This window comes from Heteronotia binoei, chromosome 2 (genome assembly GCF_032191835.1).
Source record: "Heteronotia binoei isolate CCM8104 ecotype False Entrance Well chromosome 2, APGP_CSIRO_Hbin_v1, whole genome shotgun sequence".
Classification (NCBI taxonomy): Eukaryota; Metazoa; Chordata; class Lepidosauria; order Squamata; family Gekkonidae; genus Heteronotia; species Heteronotia binoei.
The window spans coordinates 94075091-94102521 of NC_083224.1; the positions used below are offsets into that span (position 1 = coordinate 94075091).

Consider the following 27431-nt stretch of genomic DNA (forward strand, 5'->3'; position numbering starts at 1 on the left):
CTTTGTCAACGCACCCGCATATCAGGCGCTTTCTGAAGGGGGTGGCTCTGATCAATCCACCGCAGGTGCATAGGTTCCCATGGAAGGTCCATTAACAACCTGGCTGCTGTGTTCTGCACCAGTTGAAGCTTCCGGGTGTCAAGCATGCGGGTTCAATGACGAGTCAAAGTTGATACAAAGAATTACGTTTATTGATAGACCGATACTTTGGTAACAGGTTCTTGAGAGTAATGCCAAATACACGTCGATACAGTACTTTTAAGGCCTACTTCAAAGGGATTCCAAGGGATGGGGTTGTGGGGTAGCATTCACACATAAACTATCATAAATGTCTACATTCTCATAGTGTTATCAGGACTGTGTCTTTGCTTTCTCCAGATGTCTCTCACTCCTTTACCGGAATGTATGGGAAGGTGCTGATTACTTGGTTTCAGTTCTCACTACTTCTAATTAATAGCCATAAAGCAAGACGGGGGGAGGGAAAGAATAACAAGCTAAGAAAGTTGGATCCTCCATGATGCTTCACAGACCAGGTTAGGCAGGACCCTTACGCAATCAATTATCAATGGAATTTCACCATGCTTGATACCGGGTTCAAGCCAAGGGCAGCCGCATGTAGAGGGCATTGCAGTAATCCAATCTTGAGGTGACTGTGGTGTGGATCACTGTCGCCAAGTTGCTGTGTTCGAAGTAGGGGACCAACTGTTTTTTCAGCCGTAGGTGATAGATGGCTGATCTGGCAGTTGCTGCTACCTGGGCCTCCATATTTAAAGAGGAATCCAGGAGCACCCCTAAGCTTTTGACCTTGGCCCCCGGTGTATGTGGTGCCCCGTCCAAGGTCGTTAGTATGACCTTGGGTCCCAGACCGCCTCTGTCTTCGTTGGATTCGGCTTCAGTCGACTCAGCCTGAGCCACCCTGCCACTGCTTGAAGTGAGAGATCTTCCATGGAGGAGTTGGACTGGCCACCCATCAGTAAATAAAGCTGGGTGTTATCCGCATATTGATGACATCCCAGCCCAAACCTCTGGGCGATCTGGACAAGAGGGTGCATGTAGATGTTGAGCAACATCGGGGATAGAACTGCCCCTTGTGGCACTCCACACACAAGTGGGTGCTGATGGAACAGTTCCTCCGCTATCGCCACCCTTTGTTCCCAACCCTGAAGGAAAGAGGAGAGCCACTGTAAGGCCATCCCCCATATCCCAGGGTCGGCAAGGCAGCAGGTCAGCAACCGATGATAGATCTAGAAGCATCAGTACTGCCGAGCCACCTCTATCCAGATGCCTCTGGAGGTCATCCATGAGAGCGACCAGAACCATCTCTGTTCCATGGCCCGGGCGGAACCCAGAATGGAAAGGGTTCAGTATGGAAGCGTCATTCAGAAAGCTCCGTAACTGCACTGCAACCGTTCTCTTGAAAATCTTGCCCCAAAAGGGAAGTTTGACACTGGCTGGTAATTTGCCAATACGGCCGGGTCCAGAGATGGTTTCTTTAAGAGGGGGTGGACGATTGCCTCTTTAAGAGGCTGAGGGAAGGTCCCTTCAGATAGGGACTGATTCACAATTTCCCTCAGGGGGACCCGAAGTTCATTCCGGCTAGCCTTTATAAGCCAGGACGGACATGGGTCCAGACTACAAGTAGTTGGGCGTACAGTAGAGAGCGTATGTTCGACTTCTTCCAGGCTGAGTGGAGTGACATAATCCAAAACCTGACTAGAAGACGTACACAGAGCCTCAAGTTCCTTTACTGTCTCAAGCGTGGCCGGGAGGTCACGGCAGAGTGACAAGACTGTATCTGCGAAGAAACTCGCAAAAGCCTCGCAGCCTATGTCCAATTCCCTAATATTTTCATTACCCTGTGGAAGGGTAGTTAGTGACCGAATTGTTCTAAACAATTGTGCTGGGCGTGACCGTAAGGTGGACTCTCTTAGCAGCCTTGACTGCCATCTCATAGGTTCTCATAAACGACCCATAGGATGTTCTTGTCACTTCTTCACGGGCATGCCGCCATTGCCTCTCTAGCCGTCTCAGCCCGTTTCATCAGCTGTAGCTCCGGGGTATACCATGGAGCCAGCTTTGAACGGGGGCAAAGAGGGCGCCTGGGAGCAATCTCATTGATGGCCGTGGAAAGCCGGTTTTGCCAGGTCTCCACCAGCTCATTGAGAGAATTGCCAGGGGGCCAAGAGTCTTGTAAAGCCATCTGAAGCCGCGTGGGGTCCATTTGGCTTCACGAGCAAGCTAAAATACGCTGGCCACCCAAACGGGGTTGGAGTGGAACATTCACACGGGCCTTCAGGGCATAGTGGTCTGACCATGGCCATATGGTCCACTGTCACTCCTGCCGTAAAGACCGAATCCAGCATGTGCCCAGCCTGGTGCATGGGAGTTGTTACATATTGAGAGAGTCCCAGTGCCACCATGGATGACACTAGGTCTGTCGCCTGAGTGGATTGTGCGTCATCGGCATGGACGTTGAAATCACCCAAGACCAACAGCCTTGGGTGTTCTAACGCCCAGCCTGCCACTGCCTCCACCTTCACCCTTACATGTGTGAAAAGCACCCAGTCCCACCACTTACAACTGCTGCTTCCTTGTGCTAGCTGCTTCCACTGCTTCCTCACACTTGCAGCTGCTGGAGGAGGGGGTGGGGGTGGAGATGCAGTGGCCTTCCCCATCTCCCTGCTTTAGGGCCACTTCCTTCCCGTCAGGGTGGGTGGGGTGGAGCATTCCTGTGCCTCGCTTGAAAGGGGCACTGGTTTGGAAGCTTGAAGGCCTGAAGGCTTGAAAGTGGTGTTGGTTTGTTTTCTCCTCTGGGAGAGGGTAGTTGGTTTCCCCCTGGCTTCCCCCAAATAAAATTTGTGTCTCTGTGCTCTACCAAATTTTAAATCCTACCTATGGCCCCATCTACGGCTCCGAATCGTGGGTTTTATACCATCATCACCTGCGACTCCTTGAGCGCTTTCATCAGCGCTGCCTTCGCACCATCCTCAACATCCACTGGAGTGACTTTGTGACCAACACTGAAGTCCTCAAGAGGGCGGAGGTTACAAGCATCGAAGCAGTGCTGTTGAAGACGCAGCTGCGCTGGGCAGGGCATATTTCTAGGATGGAAAACCACCGCCTTCCCAAGATTGCTCTGTATGGCGAACTTTCCACCGGCCATCGAAATAGAGGGGCACCGAAGAAGAGGTACAAGGACTCCTTGAAGAAATCCCTTGGCACCTGTCGCATCAACCATCACCAGTGGTCTGACCTAGCCTCAGATCGCAAAGCATGGAGGCACACCATCCACCAGGCTGTCTCTTCCTTTGAGAACGCACGCATAGCTGGTCTTGAGGACAAAAGGAGATTGAGGAAGAATCGCACTGCTACAGCACCAACCCCAAATCAGACTTTTCCCTGCAGCCACTGTGGCCGGATCTGCCTGTCCCGCATTGGTCTTGTCAGCCACCAGCGAGCCTGCAGCAGACGTGGACTACTGCACCCTTCTTAAATCTTCGTTCGCGAAGTCAAGCCGAGAGAGAGAGAGAGACCTATGGCCCTGAAGCCTAGTATGATATGAACATATGAAGCTGCCTTATACTGAATCAGACCCTTGGTCCATCAAAGTCAGTATTGTCTACTCAGACTGGCAGCGGCTCTCCAGGGTCTCAGGCTGAGGTTTTTCACACCTTTTTGCCTGGACCCTTTTTTGGAGATGCCAGGGATTGAACCTGGGACCTCCTGCTTATCAAGCAGATGCTCTACCACTGAGCCACCGTCCCTCCCCTGAAATGATGCTGAAAACTGGAGATAAGAACACTAAAGCTTTGTGGGTAGTGTCACATAGGCTAGGTAACATTAATGTGCATGTAAGTACAGAAGCAAAAACCTCAAGGAGCATTAAAAATGGATTCTGATTTCTCTACACTAATGCCCAGAGTATGGGAAACAAGCAGGGGGAACTGGAAGTCCTGATAGAGGGAGGGGATTATGACCTAATAGGCACTACTGAAACTTGGTGGGGTGACACTCGGAATATTAGGATTGAAGGATACAACTCCTTTAAAAGGGACAGACAAACAACAAAGGGCATTATATGTAAAAGAGGTATTTACTTGTGAGGAAATACGTGAATCTGAGTGTGGAAGTTCAGTTGACAGTCTCTGGGTAAAAATAAAAGGAGTAAGAAATAAGTGATATTATGGTGGGTGTCTGCTATAGACCACTAAGCCAGGCAGAGGACTTTGTTGAGATTCTCCTAGAACAGGTTATGAAGTTCTCAGAGAGACAGGACATGGTGGTCATGGGAGATTTCAATTACCCAGATATGTGTTGGAAGTCTAATTCTACTAAAAATGAAAGGTCAAATAAATTATTGATTTTCTGATCACATGGATAGCACACAGGGCTCTCTTTTTTTCTAGCAGGAGCTCATCTGCATATTAGGCCACGCCCGCTGATGTAGCCAATCCTCCAAGAGCTTAGAGGGCTCTTAGTACAGGGCCTACTGTAAGCTCTAGGAGGATTGACTACATCAGGGGGCATGGCCTAATATGCAGATGAGCTCCTGCTAGAAAAAGAGCCTTGATAGCACAAATAAATTCAACTAAATAGTGATATGAAGAACTATGGATGTGTTTCATGCATGTATTTCATGTTTAGTGCATTAGTGGTGTTGGAAGAAGGCTGGATTGGATATTGTGTCAGTTCATGAGCTGTGGTTCAGTCAGACATCTTGGACTAAGAATCAGGATTATCTCTGCATAATGTAAATAATATAGAATATATGTCCTAAGTTCTCTTTACACATGTTAAATATTTCTCTAAAGCTAACTAAGTATGGACTAAGGATTAGTGCTATTCTGAGTTTTAAGGGATAGTTATTAGATGATGATTCCACAGGAGTAGCTATACATCTGTCACAAGGAGAGCAAGCCTTGTGGCACCATCAAAATAGATTTATTATGGCATAACCTTTCATGGTCCAGACTCTAGGGTCTACTTTGTCAGATGCATGAAATTTTACCCTTTGTTGGCAGTGTGTAAATGTATTGCCTTGTATCAGTACACATTGGTGAAGTAAACAGTTGGGTGATCAGGCCATGAAAAGCAAGAGCTAGTGGGAGTCCTCTATCAGAACCTAAATATATTCATGATAAAAGCAATGGGTAATTCACAACAGCAGTCTCTAGTGATTGCTATTTTATTCTCAGTCAGCAGATATGTCCTTGCTTTATTTTAAAGCTCAGGTTTAGGGGTCCCCCGCCCTCTTGAGCTCACAGGCACCTTTGGAATTCTGATTCAGGGCAGCAGGGCTGTAGAACAGGGGTGTCAAATTTCAATCCCCCAGACCAAAACCATCCCACCCATAGCTTTAACCCAGCCTGTGGCTCTTTAATCCCCCACCTGTCCTAACCATTTGAAGCTGGAGACTGCTGAAGTTCCCAGCTCCCTCAGCCTTGTGTTTGAATCCTGCTTTGACAGGAAGTTCTTCTGGGCTTGCAAACTTGCAAGGAAAATGCAAAATGGATTTTCCATTAAGGTCTCTGTGCCCAGAGAGACTACTCTGGGACTGTTTCTAGAAATAGAAACAGTGCTCTGGGATTGGAATGACAGCTGCCAGAGTAGAATGATGGACCTTAGCAACAGAATCTGTGTTCTGGGACTGAAATGACCAAGAGCACAGTGGAATGACAGCTCCTGGGAGTAGCAGCTGAATTCTGGGAGTGGAATTCCACTTTGGGGGCCCTAGTGCCTATCCCAGAATGCTTCTGCTGCTCCCAGGGATGGTCATTTCACTCAAGGGGTGTCATCCTAGTCCCAGAGTAGTATATCTGAGTCCAGAGACCTTAATGGAAAATCTGTACCACATGTGTTTCCTTGCAACCTTGTATATGCTGCATTGTATTTCAATGGAGTGAAGCTCAAGTAGTTTCACTTCTCATTATTTGTATGCTTGCAGAAGTTGTCTCCTTGCATATAAAGGACTGATGTTTTCAGCCAGTTTATCTCTGCTGAAAGAACCTAAGAACAATATTCATCTAAAGCAGGTGCTTCTGACACCTCAGATACCAGATCAGCCCCTGAGCTTGGCCTCAAAGTCAGAATGGATGAGAGGGATTTTGTCAGCAAAGAACCTTACAAAAATATCACAGTTGGGGGGCAGATTTTCATTACCTGCAGGGTGGAACTTAAGTGTTACCAAGTCATGCACCACTTTGAACAATTGAGCTGGATGAAAGTCTGCTGACAAAATGGTGGTAGAGAAGAAAATCTTTGCTGCTGTCATTGCCACCTCATAGGCCTGTAAATGGGCTTGATGATGTGTTCTTTCTGATTCTTACTGAGTAATTAATTATCATATGACTGTGTGTGTAGTATAGACAGGAGATCCTAAGATTGTCTGCCAATTAGAAATTCTAGCTCTTTTAGCGTTATTCACCACAAGGTGGTAAGCTAGATTTGTTTTAAGACAAGAGATGTTTCAGAGGTGGTTTGCCATTACCTGCTTCTGCATCATGCCCCTGGTATTTCTTGGAGGCCGCCCATCCAAATACTAGCCAGGGCTGACACTGCTTAGGCTTCCAAAATCTGACGAGATCTGGCTAGTCTGGGCTATCCAGGTCAGGTCCATAGTGAGTCTTTCACCAATGTTGCTCTAGTTGTCTTCCAGTCTACTACATGTTGCCCAGCTCCCTGGTATACCAAGAAGCTGGGGACCTCACAGAGCATGGAAGAGGATGCCAAAGGGCACCTTTGTTTGTAACCCCACTCAGTCATTCCAGGCAGCTACAAGGGCATCCACAGAGTCCCTGGGTAGGCTCTCAACATTCTTCAGAGCCGGATGGATCTCCTACACCGCCTACATGGTTGGAGTCGAGATTGGTGTTAATTCCGAAACCTGGGAAAGATCAGACTCTAAGGGATTCATATAGGCCAATTTCTATCACCAATATGGATTATCGAATATTTGCCAAGGTTATGGCAATGAGACTTAAAAAATGTATAACACAATTGATTGGGAAAGATCAATTTGGGTTTATGCCTCAAAAGTATTTAGTAGAGGCAGTTAGGAAGGTGATGAGTATGGTTTATTTAGCTAAAAATCAGGATTTGCCGCTTACGCTTTTGGCGTTGGATATTTATAAGGCCTTTGATTCTGTGGATTGGACGTACATGAAGATTATATTTCAAAAGTATAGGTTTGGGGAGAAATTTCAAAATGTGATTGAGGCAATATATTCTAAATCCAAGGCGTTGATAGGAGTTGGTGGATCAGTAGAAGGATATGTTCAGGTAATGAGTGGTACGAAGCAGGGATGCCCTTTATCCCCTATGTTATTTATTTTAGCATTGGAACCGTTAGTGAATAAATTAAAAAAGGACAAAAGAATTATAGGCTTTGAAGTTCCAGGTAAAGGGAAAATAGATGGGAATCTCTTAACAATGTATGCAGATGACATGATGGTGACAATTAAGGATGTGGAGCCTGCAGTGGCACCCTTAAAAAAGATATTACAGGAATTTGAGGAAGTGTCAGGGTTAAAAGTGAATTTTTCAAAATCTTCGATGATGTGTGTTAATGTAAAACCAGGGTTACAATTAGCAGTTTCAAAAATCTTGGGTATTCCCATAGCAAATAAAATGGTGAAATATCTAGGGGTAAATATTCCTAGGAATATTAAAAAAAATATTTGAGTATAATTATAAAAGAATCTGGAGTGGAATTCAAGTTAAAATGAGAGACTGGAGGAAGAGGAAAGAATCAATTAGTACTAGGAATGCTATGGATAAAATGTTTCTAGTTCCCAGGTTGACTTATTTATTTTATGTATTGCCTTGGCATATACCAGAACATGTACTGAAGAGGTGGCAAGGAGATATAGATAGATTTGTTTTTGCTTCAAAGAAACCAAGGACAGCTAGTAGGTATAGATATTATGGTATTAAAGATGGGGGATGGGGGATTCCCAATATAATTTACTATTATGACGCATATCAATTAAGGCACTTAATGACTTGGTTGGAGGGAGAGTTAGGAGAAGAGCTGAATGGGATAGAAAAGGAAAATTTAGAGGTAGTAGGAGGAAAGGAAAGTTTATTTGATAGAACGAAAAGGAAGAAGAAGATAGGTGATAAATTATCAACCTTTATGGGGCCCAGTAGGGTATGGGAGAAGTGGAAAAAAGAACTTGCTCCGGAGATATCATCTATTACTAAAATGTGGTATTATGATAAATTTGCTCCATTAAGAGGATCGCTGTCAAAGGAAGTAGGAGATAAACTGAAGAGGATTACGATTCGAGAATTGAAAGAGGTTTGGGGTACTGATGGGGTGAAGAAAGAGGAGTATAATATTTTGAATAATATTAATTGGTTGTTAAAAAGTCAAATCTCCTCATTGTTGAAGGAGGAAGAAATTAAAAATATTGGTAAAAGAATTAATACTCCCTTTGAAAAATTGGTGAAAGAGTATGGAGAAGATAAATCAAAAATAGTTTCAAAATTGTATAAGATTTTATTAGGTACAGGGAAATCCCCGAGAGAATTTTTGAAGGAATATTGGGAAACAGATATTGAAGATAAAATTTTAGATGAAGATTGGGAGAGGATTTTTAGATTACCTCCCTTTGTTACAACATCTAGGTTAATGCAGGAGCAGGGATTGAAGATGATACAGAAATGGTATTATACACCCATTAAGATGTATTATATTTCTAAATCAGGGAGTAAAAATTGTTGGAGGAGATGTGGAGAAATTGGAACTTTCAGTCACATGTGGTGGGATTGTCCCTTAGTGAAAAAATTCTGGGCTCAGGTTGGCATAGAGATGACAAAGATTATGGGAAGGAAAATAAGTATATCTAAAGCAATGGCAATTATTAATTTGGATGGTGTGGGATTAGGATCAAAAGAGGATAGTAAATGGATTAATTTGATGTTAGTAGCAGCAAGACAAGTGATAGCAAGGAATTGGAAAGAAGCTGAGGAACTGACAATTAATCACTGGAGGGATAAAATGAATAATATAATAATATTGGAGTATTTAACGATGAAGATACGAAGAATGAATGGATTAAAGGTTAGGGAACAAGAGGAGGGCTGGTTTAGAAAGATGGTGAGGTATCTGGAAAAGTTTAAACAATTTAAGACGATTGGTTGGTTAATAAGGAAATGAATGGATAAGAAGTTTAAATAGAGGGAAGGAGTTGTATTTGGATGAAATGTTTATAATTATAAATATATGGAATATTATAATGTATCTATGGCCTGGGACTCTCACAGAGGTGTAGTGGTGTTGGAATATATAACAATAAAATTTTAAAAATTAAAAAAAAAATTCTTCAGAGCCATCTGGAAACCAGCAGAATCCATTAATCTCCGAGGGTGGACCATCTGAATTGGTCCACTGCCCCTGTAGGGTGGATGCAGCAAGGTCAGCCATACATTCAGAAGATTGTGATTGGACTATGACAAGAGCTGAACCTCACCTAAATAGATTAACAGCAAGCCACTTGGTGCAGAAAAGAAGGTCCAGGATATGTGTTGGACACATTACAATCTGAAACATACTCAAAAGATATTTTAAACAGTTCTTTAAAAGTTAGAAGCTGAATTTTGGTGTGACATTTCTTGAGATAATAAAGACTGAAACATCATAACGCTAATCAAGTACTTTGAATTAAGTCCAGAACTGACAGCTAATACAGATATTTAAAAAGTGGTGTAATAAGGATGTGTTACCTTAAAAGCTGTCAGCAGTTGGGCAATGACATTCTGCACTACTTGATGCTTCAGGGGAATCCCAGAGCAGAATTGTCTTGAGTAGGTAAGCCAGCCATTGAATATTCAGTTACCAGAGAAATCCTGATGAGAGTTGTAAAAAAGCCATTTGTTTAGTTCAGTTGTTGGAAGTGTTATTAGAAGAGCCAGGGTTGGATATAGCTTCCTACACTCAGGAGATTTGGAGGAAGGAGATGGAAGTTGTAACTGATCGTAGCTAGATGCATTAGTGTACTTTTTGTAACTTTTACCACCTTGAATTGTGTTAAGTAACTAAGTCCCTATTCCTTTGGGGATTTATGTACGTTAATTTGGCCTACCTACTAGTCTTCATCCTTGGAAAAATTCCTGCTTTCTTCCCCCTTATTTGTAAAAAGTAGTCTTAGAAGGTGGGACCCCCAGATGTGTGGGTTTGTCTCAACAATGAGCAAAATCTTCTATGTGGCAAAATCTAGAGAGAGAGCCTGAGACATTTGTGTGAAGGGAGAAAACCCAAAGTGTCCCCATCCTGTAAATTAAAGTCTTGGTGATAGCAGCTGTGATAATTATCCCTAGAGCTTAAAGGGGTGGCAAGAAGAGGGAAGGGGGGGGCGTCTGTGATTGCTCTTCCCCCTCACTTGTAGCAGCCTCTCCAAGAGGTGGTGATAGGCACCCAGCTTTGTCCTCAGAGTGGGTTGTTACAAGAATTTATTTCAGTTTTGTGCCTTGATGATCTCTAGATGATGAATTGCAAAAGCCAAGTTGTCATCTTACAGTATCTGATGTAACAGGTGTTATTAGCTGCAGCTTGCAGAAATTGCTTCATTTATTTATGTCCCACCTCTACTCCCCCCATGGGGATCAACAGCAGCTTACATAGAATGCTGAGGAACTTTTCCATTTCTCACTGGAAGGAACAGTCATTTCTATACACTGTCTGAAACCTACCTACCAGAAATTAGTGAAATACTAAATTTTGAGAGTTGGTCCAGAAGGGCTCAGTGATATCATTGGTTAATGTTGAGGTCTTGTATCATGGCATGACCAATTATGCTGTGCCCGTAAACCCAGCCAGAAACAAGATTAACTGATTTCCTTGGTAGGGAGCTGCACTTTCTCACAACCAGAATGGTTCCATAAGGCGACATATCATAGAGCAGTGGTTCCCAACCTTTTTGGCACCAAGAATCAGTTTCATGGAAGATGATTTTTTCACAGACCGGTTGGGGGGTGGTGCTGGGGTTTTGGCTGCCCCAGATTGCAGGGATTAACCCTGTCCCTGCCCTCCAGTGGAGGCTTTTAAATGAGAGGTAGGCAAACATCACTGCTGTGCTGTCCCTTCCACCCATCTGGGATCTGGGCAGATGAAAGAGGCAGCCTTAGAGCAAAGCTGTGCTGCCTCTTTTGTCCACCTGGGTCCCTGGCAGGTGAAAGGGGTGGTCCGGTTCCTCTGCCTCACTCTGCGGCCCAGTTGCTAACAGGCCATGGACCGGTACTGGTTTGCGGGCCGGGGGGTGGGGACCCCTGCTATGGAGCATTGGTGGAGAGATAGAATAGACCCCAAATGACCTCATGCTCTTTCTCTGTGGATTCCTTTGCCCTGTATTCAGTTAACTTTGTTTTAGTTGTCATTACAGTGACTTCATCTCCAACAGCTGCCATGAAAATTAGGAGGCAAGTATTCTCTCTGAAGGTGTCTAGAAACAATTGGATCACCTGAGTCAGTTCTATATTTCAAAAACTGGCTGTGGCATTGACAAAGCATTTTGCCAGCTCACCAGAGAAGTCCCTAAGGAAATCCATTGGATCAAGCTGCCTTCATGAGCCGATCATTTTAAGTGGTGCTTTCCCTGTGGAAGGTGAGTTCTGTGAATCTCACCTTGCTCATGACAAGGAAATTAGTGAAGGCTTCCTTGTCCAAGGTTTGCTTGTATAATCAGCTTCCTTGTCCAAGGTTTGTTTGGGTGTATAATCAGCTAAATGTTTTGGACTGGAAATGCATTGGAATAGTTGCATAACTGTTATAGTAGCCATGGATTCTGAACTGCGCCAGCAGCCTGATAAGGAAGAAAGATCACTTTCACCACTTTCAAGTATCCTTGATGAAAATCAAATAATTCTGTGACTAGACAAAGATACTTGTAGACTGAGCTTTCGTTTACATTGAAATTGTAATTATAGGGATGGGCAAGATTTTGCTCTCTTTACTAGAATTGAATGCTGGCTGGTTCTGCTCTGTTTGTTTGATTGCTTTGGTAGTTTTATTGTGTAATACTTTGTTTACTTTTCTGTGTATATTTAAAATTAGTGCTTGCCTTGGTTTTGCAAAGAGGGGTGAGGTATAAACTCTTTATCTTGTCAATAGATTAGATAATTATAGTCAGTGACACCTTATCTGTGGAACAGAGAATGGCATTGGCACTGTAAAAGGGCTATATTTTCCTGATGTCAAATGGAGGCTACAGCAGTCTTTCTTTTCTTTTCCTGTCACAAGTGAGAGTGGTAATGTGTAATGGCTGTTGAAGTTTATTTTAAATATCTATATCCTATCTTTCAATTAATTCATCTCTGAGATGTCTGACAATATATCAAAACAATATGGGGAACTTGGCTTCCAACAGAATTTGGCTCCTGGTGATTGAGTGGCTGAGAAAACTGAATGGGTGCCTGATGTTAAAGCTTCTCCCCAGCTCCTTGGTATCACTGTTGTCTTTTTAGGGTCTTCACTGAACCCAGCAGAAATAGCTGTCCCAAGGTAAGTGAGCAGCCAAGCAGCATTGGTGGTGCTTTTCTCCAGCATCTTATAGAATGTGGCTCTGACTTTTGCATTATTTTTTTAATGTTGCTGTGACAGACCCACATCATTCCCCAACTGCAAGGCAGATTTTCCCACCAAAAGTTCTGTTGCTTGCTGTGACTGAGCAGTCCCAAGCAGCGTGTTAATATTTGGAGTTTTGATAGTCTGTCCCACCCTGTCCCACAGAATATAATTTGGCTTTTAGCCCAGCCCAGGAACTTGATGGCAAAAATAGAAGCCCTCTTGTTTTGCTGTTTGAAGTGGCACTTGAGACAGTATAACATTCAAACAAAAATCTTAAGTTTATCTAGCAGGCTAGGGATGACTAGGTGTAGTCAGTGGTTGGGAAAGCTGAAGTAAACTTGTTGGTATTAAAAAGTACACTTATTTTAACAGGCAAAATAGTGATATTGAAGCTTGTTTGCATATATTCTAGGCTCTTAGGAGTGAGAGATGTTTTACTTAGTCTTTTAGTTACAGCAGCAATGTTTCTTCTATGGCAGTGCAGTTCACCTGGAGTGGGTTTCTTTCTTTGAGCACCGGATTTTCTCTTTTCTTTAAACTACAGTATATTTCTGTCTCCTGAATAGTCTAAAACTGTTTTCCCTTCACATCAGACCTGGGGTCCTTCTCAGGGCTAAACCCCCAGAGAAACTGGGTAGGAATTAAGCTTCTTCTCCACAGAAGATGTAACCCTGTTCCCTTGGGCTTAAGAGGAAGCTTCAGCACACTACCCAATCACTCTCCCCAAATCACCATCCCAGTGTAAAGTGTACTTCTGGTGTATGGAAAGTGTTTTGTAAAGCTTAGGCTGACACTTAGGCTCTGAATTCTGTCAGTGAATGCTTTCTCAGGATAGGAATATTACAATTAAGGCAAAGGAGTCTTTCCCTTTCACTATATGGTGAACTTGTTTGACTTTTCCTGTCAGACTCGCTGACTCCAAACTCTATCAGAAATTGCCTTCAAGAATGGTTCCTGCTGACAGAACCTCCAGAATGGAATGAACTGAACTGCCCTCTCTTCAGCACTTGGCAAATCATAGTTTTTCTCAGTTGGTGTTGGCCAGTTTTTCTCAGTTGGTGTTGAGATAAGGAGCAGCCACTCTCTTAGGCTCTCATTTCCAGTGGTTTACCCTTCCCCTCCCATATATCTGATTTTAAATGAAGTCTGTCACAGTTGCATGCAGCACAGCCCTGGCAGTATCACTAGAATTTAATTCTATGGACTTCATGGCTATCCAGCTGCAGAGAAGCAGCTGGTAGAATTGTGAGGGTGGTGTTTGGTCATGTGGTGGGATCTCTGAATCCTAACCAATTTTGAAATAAAGCAGTCTTAAATGCTCTATTGAGTTAGATGGGCTGTAAGTATGTTGAGGAAGGTGAGATGAAAACAGCTGTTACAGAGCAAAGATGTTCAAGGGCATATAACAGCATTTTAGAAGTATCAAAATTATATTTTCCCCTGGAAATTAATAGAACAAAGTACATGCATAATTACATGGTTAACTTGCAAGCTGTGAAAGAATGAAAACTTTTCTCTTCCTCCCCTCTCCAAGTAAAATGAACTTTAAATGATGAGAAACAGCTAGAGGCCAAATCCAGAGGTTTTAGTCAAACCTGATTTTGCAGCCCTTAGGCGCATGAGGGAATATTACCTTCATGTTCATTGTGACTACTCATCAACGTAAGAATTTCATCCAGACTGTTTGGCTACCACTGATTTTGAAAAGAGTTTTGAATAAAGCTTGCTTGTGATCCCCAAAGCACTCAGCCATCAGTAGTCCAATTGATATTAAAGCATTTGATTGAAGTATCATGTTTAAGGCAGATCAAGCAAGCGGTACATAGAGCATTACTGAGGTTTTTGTTAATGTTAGATTAAGATTTCACATAAAGCTGTAATACTTGAGTCTGTGGGTCCTTGTAATGTTTGTAGATGAGAACAACCTGAATGCTTTTCAGGGTGGTAAAGAATCTAGTAATCTCTGCCTTTATTCTGGGCACAGAAAAGAAGATGCACAATGAACATAAAAATGCATGCTTCATTCATGTAGGCACAGGGAACTGGCATGTAGCTGTTAGGTTCAAGGATGGATAGTTAAAAAACTCACAGCATGGAAGATATCAAGATTATGCTAGCAACAAAGTCAATAAAATCAGTAACTAAAAGTGATATTTTAAGAAATTAGATTGATTTAAGTTTTTAAAAATAAGTTTGAACTGTGTGTGTATGTATATGCATTATATAGAATGTATAAACACATATTAACCCAGTTTAAAATTAAATAAGTGTTTAATAGTAACATATCTTTTATCTAATTCCCATGGGTGGCCCCACTATGCATATCCAAAAAGAACTCTTCAAGAGATTGTTCAGATGGGGTTAAGGTGGAATTCTCTTGGTTTTTACCCCCCAACTAGTGTAAAAGTAAAGACAAGGTAGGAATTGTCCAGGCTGGGTGGGAGAAGGATATGAGTAATTCGAAGGGAGGGGGGAGGAAATTGGACAAATGGCAAAAGTGGGGAGTCCCCAGTTCCACAGTATTTATAAGCAAAGTAGTACCACAGATCCCAATATGAGTCATTGTGGACCTGACTGCTTGCTTACCTCCATAACAAGAATTCCCCACTTATCCCTGTCTTTTGCTTCCTGGAGAGCCAGTTTGGTGTAGTGGTTAAGTGTGCAGACTCTTATCTGGGAGAACCGGATTTGATTCCCCACTCCTCCACTTGCACCTGCCTTGGGTCAGCCATAGCTCTGGCAGAGGTTGTCCTTGAAAGGGCAGCTGCTGTGAGAGCCCTCTCCAGCCCCACCCACCTCACAGGGTGTCTGTTGTGGGGGAGGAAGGTAAAGGAGATTGTGAGCCGCTCTGAGACTCCTCAGAGTGGAGGGCGGGATATAAATCCAATATCTTCTTCTTCCTGTTGTTCTAACCAATTTAAATTACTTTTCTGAGGATTTTTGGGGATAAGGTGTATCTGTATGGCGACTACTGGGAATAGGATACAATCACAAGAGAATATTTCACATGATCCAGCTGAGCAGTTATGTTCTTTATTAATGGGCACTGTCCATTTACACATGCATTAAATTCCTGAACTACTTTTGTTTAGCCAAGGCAAAAGTTCACTTCTGATCTCAGGCTAATGAAAGTAGAAAAGCAGGTAAAAAACTGTGTCCTACGTTCTTTCTAACCAGACATCTGGAAACTGGATGTCCAGAGACTTGTCTCACAGGAAGGCCTGAGTTAAGAAAAGATATCATGATGCTACTGTATTTGCCTAATCTATCTGCTGCAGGATGCCTGATCTTCTTGGCCATGTCATGGATCTGGCCAGTCTCCTCTTTGTGATCATAGCTATAGACCTCCATATTTTAAAATTACCTGCAAGGGTATTATTTCATTCATGTGATAGAGATAATATTGCCTCTACACAAAGTCAAGTGGACCTTCTGAAAGCTGGGGACTTTGGTTAGCTCTGTTCCCATCCAGTCTTCCAGTAGTACCACAGTAAAGATGCTATTGGGCCTGTTTTAAGAACCTGTGGTGAAAGAGAGAAGTCCTGCTATCAGTGATTATTGATATTCATTGCTGAGGGTTACAGGGCAATCTGGGGTGGATGTGGACCACTGTAGGCTCTAAAAGACTAGAAATGTGAAAGCCTGGGAAACAAGAAACAAACACTGCGAAAAATGGAAACACTATAGAATTTTTTCCCAAGTGAATGCCATATAATCCCTGATAACTCTAGAAAATTCTTTTCTTCAGGTATACCCCACATGTGTCCCCAGTGGAGACCCATACTGGCTTACATTGTTCACATCTTCATTTTATCCTCACAACAAGCCTTTGAGATAGTTTCCTCTGAAATTATGACTGGCCCAACAGGCTTCTGTGGCAGAGTAGGTATCTGAATCTCTCAAATCCTAGTCTGACACTCCAACCACTGTACCACACTGACTCACAGTGAAATAGTGCCAGAAGGAATGGACTGCAGCTATTTGCTTTCGGGGTAGTTGTGCAGTGTTCCCAGTTGGAATGGGAGATTATGCCTGAAGTCCCCATGATTGATATAGGAGTCTGAGGTTGTTACCCATTCTCATCTGAGAGTACTGGAAATCTGATCTCAGAGATCTTGAGTTGTCTTAGCTGCTTCCAGCTTTTTAGCCCCCTAAGAACAATATAAAATAATAAAGACACATGATGCATATTAAAAACAAGATGTGGAATTAATCAGATGCAAAAAATCACAGGTATCTAATTCTGAGGAGCAGGTCAAATAGCCCTCTCATTCACTAGCATGAGAGAATTGCATTTCTGTCTGGCACACTTCTGATTGCATTGGGAAATGGGAAGTTGGCCCAGAGCCCCCTACATAATTTTCTGCAGAAAAAGCAGTTTTTCAAGTCCCTTTTGGAGGAAGTAGAGCAGGGGTGTCCAACCTTTTGGCTTCCCTGGGCCACATTGGAAGAAGAATTGTCTTGGGCCGCACGTAAAATACACAAACACTAACGATAGCTGATGATGAGCTTAAAAAGGTCCACGCATAATTTCCATGATATCCACCACCACATATAAGCAGAAGGGGGGGGGGGATCACTAAACCAGACTGCAACAAGCCCCACAGTGAAGAGATGGAGGGAAAATGCAACAGAATCCACCCGAGGCAGTGGAGCATCTCCATTTTGAGATGTCAGAGGTGGGGGCTAAAGCTTTTAACTTCCAAGGCTCCTTCTCACCAGAGCCATGAGTCTTTGGCAGGAGCTGAAGGTCAAGAGCTAAAGGGCTCTTTGCCTGAGGGTCTAGCCTGGGGGTCTTGTAGGAAGGTGTGTAGTTCCTCACAAGTAGTCTCAAGAGGCAGTTTGGTAGTGAAATTTACAGGGAAGTAAAGATAAAGAGAACACATTTTGAAATGGATTGCAGCAGCATGGCTGGTGAGAGAGCTGAGACAGTGATGTGTAAAGTGTGGGATATTTGTATTTCTACCTGAGGATAGTTGCAATTACACTTGCAGCAAGTGTAAGTTGGTAGCCCTGCTGGAGGAGAAGATACAGGGACTTGAGGTATGCTTGTCCATGCTACAGTGTATAAAGGAAAGTGAGGATTTTCTTGACAGAATCCATGAAGTGCTCTTGAAAAGACAACAGGAAGAAGAGGAAAAGGTATCTCAGCAAATGGAAGAGAACCCAACATAGGAGGAGGGTTTATGGGAAAATGTAACCTGCAGGAGCAGGAAAGTTAGGAGACATTTTAAGCCTGTGCTACTCAGCAATTGGTTCCAGGATCTCCCTGCAGCTACTGATTCTGAACCATTGAAACAAGGGCTGCTCCCCCAGCCTCCATGAAGCTTGAAGGAAGTTTCTCAGTACCCTGTGGATGAGAAACCTGGAGCTTCTGCTCCCCAATATAGGAAGAGGAGGGTGCTGAAAATTGGAGATTATTTGCTCGGAGGGATAGAGCCCATAGTGTGCCAACTGGACTTGTCATCTCAAAAGGTATGCTGTCTACTGGGTGCATACATCCAGGATGTGACAGAAAGGATAGGAAAAGTCATCTGCTCCATGGATTATTACCCTTTCTTGCTGATCCACGTGGGAACAACTGATACTGCTCTGAACATATTAAAAAAGACTCTGTGGCTCTGGGTCAGAAGGTGAAGTAGGTGGGAGCGTAGATTGTGTTTTTGTCATTTCTTCCTGTCAAAGGCCATGGCTTAGGATGAGAAAGAACAATAATCCAAATAAATGACTGGCTACATTGATGGTGTCATCAGGAAACGTTTGGATTTCTGGACCTTGGCGTATGCTTTCAAGATTGTGGTCTTCTATAAGGAGATGGTTTGCACCTTATGAAGGTAGGAAAAAGGGTGTTTGGTAAGAGCCTTGCTAACCTAATAAGGAGGGGTGATGGGTTCAGAGGAGGGCAACGAAGATGGTGAGGGGTCTGGAGACCAAGTCCTATGGAGAAAGGTTGAAGGAGCTGGGTAAGTTTAGTCTTTAGAGGAGATGGCTGGGAGGTGATATGATCATCATCTTTAAGTACTTGAAGGGCTGTCATATAGAGGATGGTGTGGAATTGTTTTCTGCTGCCCCAGAAGGTAGGACCAGAACCAATGGGTTGAAATTAAATCAAAAGAGTTTCTGGCTCAACATTAGGAAGAACTTCCTGACAGAGCAGTTCCGCATTGGGACAGGCTTCCTCAGTAGGTGGTGGGCTCTCCTTTCTTGGAGGTTTTTAACAGAGGCTAGATGGCCATCTGACAGCAATGCTGATTGTGAACTTAAGGGGAGTTATTTGTAAATTTCCTGCATTGTGCAGGGGGGTTGGACTAGATGACCCTGATGTCCCTTCCAGCTCCATGATTCTAAGAAATAATTACTGTGTCCAGAAACAACTTTGCTTGGAACTTTGGGAGCTGTAGTGTGAAAGTATATATCGTTAGACCCTAACCCGTCACATTATCAGACCTTGCCCCATGAATTGTAGTGTGAGGGGATGGGGATTTGGCAAAACTTAAGGTACAGACACATGCAACAGGCATCATGTATCTCATTCTGTCTGTAAAAATGCAAGCTACAAGTTTGTATGGCCTCAGTTTCCCTTGGGGTGGTGTCTGGAAGGGAACAATGAAATTTTTTAATCCTCTAATCTTCATTCTATTTTGTTGTTTTTAAAACTGGGTTCCCTGCTTTATTAGCCTTTTAAATGAAGAAAATGTATGATGTTAAAGAACAAGTCTCTTTATCTCAGTAATTCGCCTAAGTGTTGCCACCTGTTTGTTGTGGTATGGTTGCATTAATAACTCATTGCCCTAATGCTGCTGAGCTGTTACCTCTTTAGAAGAGCATGTAGTTGGGACTGCTGAGTCACTGAATTGATAATGGGGGCGGCAGACCATGCTGTTTTGTAGTATTGGTGAGCCAAATGCAGTGTCTAGGTCAGCCCCTGGCAGACTCGTAGCCAGGATTTTTCAAGTTGGGGGAAACTGGGGGGGCCTGACAATTTAACCCCCCCCCCCGCTCCTTCCCACCACCCCTTGGTTTCATTGCCCTTTCTCCCCCCTCCCCAAAGACTTTTTCTCCCCTCTTATCAATTGCTTGAGCTCTTATAGGACAGAGAACTCCTGCCACCTTCCTCTTCCATCTCCCTTCTTCAGAGCCATTGAGGGGGTCATTTTGTGGCAGGGAGGATTGCTGTGCTTTGTTTTCTCTTCTTGGGGGGATGCAGGAATGGGGCTAATGATGAAGGCAAATGAATGCGGAGCAGGGGAGAAGAACATCGGGAGTTTTTGCTTCCTCCTTGAAGAGGACTTGAGGGGGAGCTAAGAAAAAGACAGGAAGGAAGATTTCCAAGTTCTGCCAAGTTTTCTCATTCCCAATTTCTGGCAATCCTGTGTGCTGGAGTCCTCCTTTCTCCCTCTTGCAGCGAGAAGGGAGCTCAAGCCTCAGCAGCCTTTCTGATCATCTTGCAGCAGAACCCCCTGGCTCAATCCGCTGCTGGAATCAACCTCATTTTTCTATTGCACCCAGCTACAAAAGGAGCATCAAGTAAACTCTAAAGGGAGATTGCAAATGTCATAGGAGACTTGACACCAAACAAGAACATGACAGGGAAGCCTCTTAGCTGGGAAAGTGCTAAAAGAAGAAGAGACAGCCGAGGCAGGCAGGAGTGTGATGAGCCCACCCTCTCTCACGAAGCAGTGGCTTTTGCCAGGACTCCAGACCCCAAAGGGAGCAATCCTCTGCCAAGGGGATCTGCAGCCCATGGTGTCCTCTGCACCTCTTGGAAAGGCACCCTGGCTGGCAGAAAGGCATGGCATTTGAGCCAGCATCCTGGTGTAGCATTTGAGCTGGGGGTGTGTGTCACCTTATGGTTCCCTGATCCTGCTGGCTGCATGCCAGAAGCCAGCCTTGGATGCTTTGCTTATAGTCGCTGAGATAGAAGGTGAGCAGCAGTGTCCCCGGAAGGAGTTGAAGGAGGCCAATGCCCAGTGCTAGCAAGGCCAGTGGGGTTCAGGGAGGTAAGGCAGGCCACTGCAGAGGGCACCATTGCTGAACGGGCTGGGCTGGAAACTCTAAAGCCGACTGCGAGCAGGAGAGAAGAAGAGGTGGCCTCTACGGGATGGGTTTTCCTGCTGTTGCAGCTGGCTTTAAAGCAGGAAGACCCACTGCCTTTCACCCTCCCTTCCTGTTTGGCCAAATGGGAGGGGGGAGAGGGCCAGGCCCAGGTCTCCGTGGTTTTGCGGTTGGCTTTAAAACTGGCTGTGAGAAGGAGGAAGACACACATTGGCTATGTCTTGCCCTTCCATCCTGCTCAGACAGGTTGGGGGGCCCAAGTTGATGGGCCTTGGGTGGAAGTCAGAGGGCGGAGCCTCCAGAGCCCTCCAGAGCTACAGGCCTGGTCCTTGGACTATAACCTTTTCCTGTGATGCGTTAGCATCTTGCTGCAGGGAGGTTTCACATAGTGGAGTACTTAGAACTGGCATATTCTGCCAGTACTCCCACCATACTCAGAAGTGATACAGAGCAATCCACTACATTTGGAGTTTACTATCTCATTGTCTTTCACCAAGCCAGTGGGGCTGTGGCTCAGTACTAGGGCACCTGCTAGGCATACAGAAGGCCCTAGGTCCAGCTTCTCAAATTAAAAACATAATGTTAGTAGGTGACATGAAACCCTGTGAGACCCTGGAGAGCAGTATGAGTAGACAGTGCTGATCTTGATGGACCAGTGGTATGATTCAGTATGAGACAGCCTTGCCTAGGTTATGGTGTAGGCTCTGTTTGAAGGCATGTAATCTATAATTTGTTCTCTTTTACCACAGAGTTAAGCATACAGATCACCCAGCTGCAGATGTAGCTTCTCCCTCTGAGGCAGTCAGATTTTGCATCCTACTTGTAGGGAGGCAGGAACAAACTTTCAACTTCCTGTTCCTGCTGGGAGTCACCCATTTTTTTTCAGTTTGTTTCCTGCCTCAGTAGGGAGAGCACCTCAATAGGCTTTTTTTAGCCTCTTTCCTTTATTCTTACATCATCTTCATTCTTCTACTCTGACTTAAAAAAAAACAACAACCTCCTTGTCCTTTCCTATCCCCTCTACTCTATCTTGTCTGTCTTCCCCCTGTGCTCCTCAAACAAGCCCAACAAGCTCCCCCCGCCATTTTTTGGGCCCCTCCAAGAGACTTAGTTCCTGGAGCTGAGGCATCCAACTAGTTCAGGAATTTAATGCATGTGTAAATGGACAGTGCCCATTAATAAAGAACATAACTGCTCAGCTGGATCATGTGAAATATTCTCTTGTGATTGTATCCTATTCCCAGTAGTCGCCATACAGATACACCTTATCCCCCAAAATCCTCAGAAAAGTAATTTAAATTGGTTAGAACAACAGGAAGAAGAAGAAGATATTGGATTTATATCCCGCCCTCCACTCTGAGGAGTCTCAGAGCGGCTCACAATCTCCTTTACCTTCCTCCCCCACAACAGACACCCTGTGAGGTGGGTGGGGCTGGAGAGGGCTCTCACAGCAGCTGCCCTTTCAAGGACAACCTCTGCCAGAGCTATGGCTGACCCAAGGCCATGCTAGCAGGTGCAAGTGGAGGAGTGGGGAATCAAACCCGGTTCTCCCAGATAAGAGTCTGCACACTTAACCACTACACCAAACTGGCTCTCCCTACACCAAACTGGCTCATAAGCAGCCCTACTTATGCCCAGCTCAGAAGGGGACTTCTTGTCCGAGGGTGAGAAAGGGCTCCTGGGCAGCACAACCGACGCAGGGACCAGTAAGACCCACTCGCGGCTTGCCGAGGCCTCCCGATCACAGCAGGGACCAGCTAGCTGTGTCATCGCTAAAAAGTGTGCCAAAAACACGGCCGCTAAAAACAGAGTGAAAATTAGTGGCAGCGGGAAGAAGCAATGTCCAAACTCCAAGGCCTCTTCAGGAAGTGGTGAGGGTAGCGTTGTGGCAGGTCAGGGCTCACAGAAGGGGGCTGCTGGTGTGGATCCATTCCCAAAGGAGTTTAGTGTGCCATTTACACACAACTCATGAGTAGATGCAGGAGGGAACCAAACGGACTCAAATGAAGGGGAATTAATTCCTGTGCTTCTGCCACATAATTTCTTTGTTACTTTTAAAGAACAGTTAAAAGGGGAAATCTTGGAATTATGTAAGCCTAGGGGAAGAAAGTGTCACTGCTCTCCCCTTCTTCTTCCTCTACCTCTCCTTCAGCGTCACCACACAGAGGGCGAACTGGGCACTTGAAGCATACATGGCCCACCAAGGCAGCCCAAAAGCAAGGCAGTACTAATAGACCAAAATCCCCACTTAGAGGTGATGAATCTGATGACAGGAGAAGTGATAGGAAAGAAGGAGAGTTCTCTACAGATGAGGAGGAGGGAGACCAGACCTTGCCCACAGGTTTTTCAATGCAGATGATTTCCAATATCTACTATCTAAGACATTAGCAGCATTAGACCTAAAAGATGACCTAGATATGGCAGACAATGAGGAAGAAGCCACAAAAAATAAGCGTAAAGAGGTGGACAGCGAATTTCCCCCCAAATCTACATAATCAGAAAGGGCATTCCCATTCCCGGTGTACTTCGAGAGACAGATAAGGGCCGAATGGAAAAGGCCCTGTGCTAACAAACAATACCCAGGCTTCCTAAGGAAATCATACAGTCTTTACTCATTCACTAATGATTTTCTGCAGATCCCTCTGGTAGATGCCCCCATTATAGCCCTTCAGAGTGCTGGGTTGGTTTCAGAGGATGGGCAAGGCATGCTCAGACAATTTAGATAAAAAAATCTGAGTTTGCATTAAAAAGAGTTCACGAAGCATGCTCATTGTCCCTAAAAGCATCAGCAGTCAGCTCTGTGGTGGTTAGGGCATCTATAGTATGGATGTGAAAATTAATATCGAAAATTCCCAGGAAGACTCATGCACTCTGGACGAGGCACAAAGGGTTCTTGAAAGCAATATCATTTTTAACTGATTCTACCCTTGACTCAGTGGTCTTTGCTTCTAGGGCCATTGCATTATCTGCTGCAGCAAGGAGATCATTATGGCTAAGGGCATGGTCAGCAGACCACAGATCCAAGAATATAGTTATGGCCTATCCCTTCAAAGGTGGCCTATTATTTGGGGATGCCCTAGAGAAAATCTTAGTCAAGACAAAAGATAAGAAAACTGTCCCCAAGTTCATGCATCATGGGGACAGAAGGACATCTAATCCCTCTTCCTTTCGATCCCAGCACAGGCTAACACACTCTCGCCAAGATACAAGGAAGGGATCCTGGAATGCGTCCAACCAACGCTTCAGAAGACCTGGATTTAACAACCGATTCAACAAGTTGTCCAAGCAACAGGACAAACCCGACAGAGACTCTAAATCCAAAGCATGACTATCCAGAGATTCCCGTCGGAGCAAGACTTCTGCACTTTCAGCGTCATTGGCAAATGACGTCAGTGGACAACTGGTGCAAAGAAATAGCTTCAGACAAAATAGAATTCCAGTCATTCCCTCCTTACAGATTCATATGCTCACCGGACCAGAGGAATCCCGTCAAGAGGACAAGAACACTCCAGGCAATCCAACACCTGCTGTCTATCAGAGTAATAGAACACGTTCCATCAGAAGAGAAGACTGCTGGAGTGTACTTGATCTTCTTTACGGTTCCAAAAAAGTCAGGAGACTGGAGGTCGGTACTGAACCAAAAATACCTGAACAAATTTGTGCAGACAAAGCACTTCAGGATGGAAACGATGAAGACCATAGCGGAGTCCCTGCAACACCAGGAGCTGATGACATCAATCGACCTGTTGGAAGCATACCTTCATGTCCCAGTCTTCATGGGTCACAGAAAGTTTCTAAGAGTCTATTATGTGGACAAACATTACCAATTCAGAGCATTACCGCTCGGTCTGTTATCAGCACCCCGAGTGTTCACCAAGCTCCTAGCAAGCCCAGTCACATGCCTCAGGGAGAGAGGTATTCACATTCACCCATACCTCGACGACAACCTGATAAGGGCACCCAACACTGCAAGAGCACATCAGGACACGGCTACGACAATCAGATGCCTTCAGAACTTCGAGTTCATAGTGAACCGCCAAAAGAGCTCCCTTCAACCATCTCATCAAATGGAGCATCTGGGAGTGCTTATAGATACCAAGAAGAACAAACTATGTCTACCACGTCAGAAAGCTTCAAAGATACAGGAAACGGCCAAGTTGATAATAAAGGCCAGACAATTAGCTCTCATGTTGCTAGCAGCACTGCAAGGCATGATGGTAGCCGCCATGGACACAATGCAATGGGGAAGATTCCACATCAGACCTCTCCAGAGCAAAATTTTCAGAAAAATGAACATATCTCTGAAGCTGCCATTACAGGTAAAGATGAGTCTCCGTTGGTGGACAAGACCTCAAAACCTGACGCAAAAATTCTGGTTCAAGGAAACAATCCAACCGTTTATGGACACCAGCCTGATGGGATGGGGAGCAACACTTCAAGAAGCCCCAGTGCAGAGCCAATGGTCAAAGGAAGGGGAAACTTCCTATAAACGTACTGGAGCTAAGAGCGATCAGGCTAGCTCTTATACACTTTGCACCTTGACTTCACAAAGCCCATGTCCTTATTCGTATGGACAACATCTCAGCAAAGGCGTATGTAAACAAGCAAGGGGGGTTCGGGTCCAGGGCACTGCACAAGGAAGCATGCAAACTGTTTTTATGGGCCCAGGAACACCTATCATCTATCAAAGCGGAACACATCAAAGGGACAGCTAGCATACAAGCAGATTGGCTAAGCAGCCAGACAATCGATCAGGGAGAATGAGCACTCAGCTGGAAATCCTTCCGGGAGGTCCTAGCACACTTCAGGAAACCGACCATCAACCTGTTCACATCACCACTGAACAACAAGCTCAAACGCTTTTACTCCCATTATCACCAGCGAAGAGCAGATGCATTGACGACACAGTGGCCAGAGGAGCTACTATATGCATTTCCACCACCCCCACTGCTTCCCAGACTGATCAGAAGGATTCGGGAGCAGGAGGCAGACGTAATCCTGGTAGCACCATATTGGCCGAGGAGACTGTGGTTTGCAGATTTCCAGGAACTCTCCACCTCTCCTCCATTAACACTGACGGCCTGTTTGGACATGCTTCATCAAGGCCCCATCTTCCACCCACGACCAGAATGGTTCCATTTGACTGCGTGACAGTTGAAAAGGAAAAACTGTTCCACTCAGGCTATTCTGAACAGGTAGTCACTACCATGCTGGCTTCAAGGAAGGCCTCCACAGTTAGGATCTACAACACAACATGGAAGGCATTCGTTAGGTGGTGCCTCAGAAAACAATGAGACGCGCTGCATCCCAAAATCAAGGACATTTTATCCTTCTTACAAGATGGCTTATCCTCAGGATTAAAGCTGGTCACTCTACGTAGACAAGTGGAACATGGAAGGCGTTCGTTAGGTGGTGCCTCAGAAAACAATGAGACGCGCTGCATCCCAAAATCAAGGACATTTTATCCTTCTTACAAGATGGCTTATCCTCAGGATTAAAGGTGGCCACTCTACGCAGACAAGTGGCAGCACTATCTTCGGTCCTACCCAAGCGTCTGGGAGTTTCAATTGCACGGCATCACCACATCCAATGCTTCCTAAGAGGGGCAACCCTGTCCCAACCTCCACAGTCCCTTAGGTTTCCTACATGGAAGCTTAACACAGTCTTAGCTACATTGACCAAAGCCCCATTTGAGCCAATCAAAGACATTCCGTTGCCAGTACTCAGGATGAAAGCTCTATTCCTAACGGCGGTCACATAGGCCCATAGGGTATCGGAGCTTGGAGCGCTCTCAATTAAATCCAACCTTTGTATTTTCCATAAAGACAAGGTCGTCCTGTACACAGTTCCTACATTTCAACCAAAAATAGTATCCAAGTTTCATTCTTCACAGGAAATTTCCTCACCATTGTTCTGCCCCAACCCAAAACACCTGATGGAGAAAATGTGGCACAACCTGGACATTCGCAGAGCACTGAAGGGATACATTCTTAGGACTGAATCCATAAGGAAGATGGATGCCCTCTTCATAAATCTTTATCCCCCACACACAGGGAAAAGAATGTCCAGAGTGGCAATCAGTAAGGCGATCCGCCTATGCATAGCGGAAGTGTATAAGGTACAAAAATTGCCAGTTCCAGCAGGCATAACAGCACACTCTTTAAGGAGCGCAGCTACCAGTACAGCTGTAGCAAATAGAGCATCAGTCGAAGAAATCTGCAAGGCAGCAACATGGTCATCAGTATCTGCATTCATTAGACACTACAAAATTAATACATACGTGTCTGCAGAGGCGGCTTTTGGCCGCAAAGCACTGCAGAGCATTCTGGGGGTCACCGACTAGGTTACGCTCCCTGACTATGGGACACTTCTTCGGGATGTCCGACTGCCTCAGAGGTAGAACGACCATTGGATACTCACTGTGAAGGGTCCTTCTCCTCTGTGGACAGGAGGACATCTTGGCCCCACCCAAACTCAGGTCGGTGACCCAGGGATTCTCTGTAGTATGTATCAGTTTATATCAGTATACAGTATATCACAGAAGTGAGTACACCCCCTCACATTTTGTAAATATTTAAGTATATCTTTTCATGTGATAACACTGAAGAAATGACATTTGGCTACAATGTAAAGTAGTGAGTCTACAGCTTGTATAACAGTGCAAATGTGCTGTCTGCTCAAAATTACGCAATACACAGCCATTAATGTCTAAACTGCTGACAACAAAAGTGAGTACATCCCTAAGTGATAATGTCCAAATGGGGCCCAAAGTGTCAATATTTTGTGTGGCCACCATTATTTTCCAGCACTG

At 44.7% G+C, this 27431-nt stretch overlaps 1 protein-coding gene and 1 non-coding gene across 15 annotated transcripts in view; one reads left to right on the top strand and one right to left on the bottom strand.

Moving 5' to 3' along the window:
* The window catches only part of PTPRF (protein tyrosine phosphatase receptor type F), a 915542-nt gene that overhangs the window by 37916 nt on the left and 850195 nt on the right, over window positions 1–27431 (top strand). The gene's annotated exons all lie outside the window — the stretch shown is intronic.
* Window positions 3693–3759, bottom strand: TRNAI-GAU (transfer RNA isoleucine (anticodon GAU)). Its single transcript has one exon. It is a non-coding gene; the product is annotated as a tRNA-Ile (tRNA).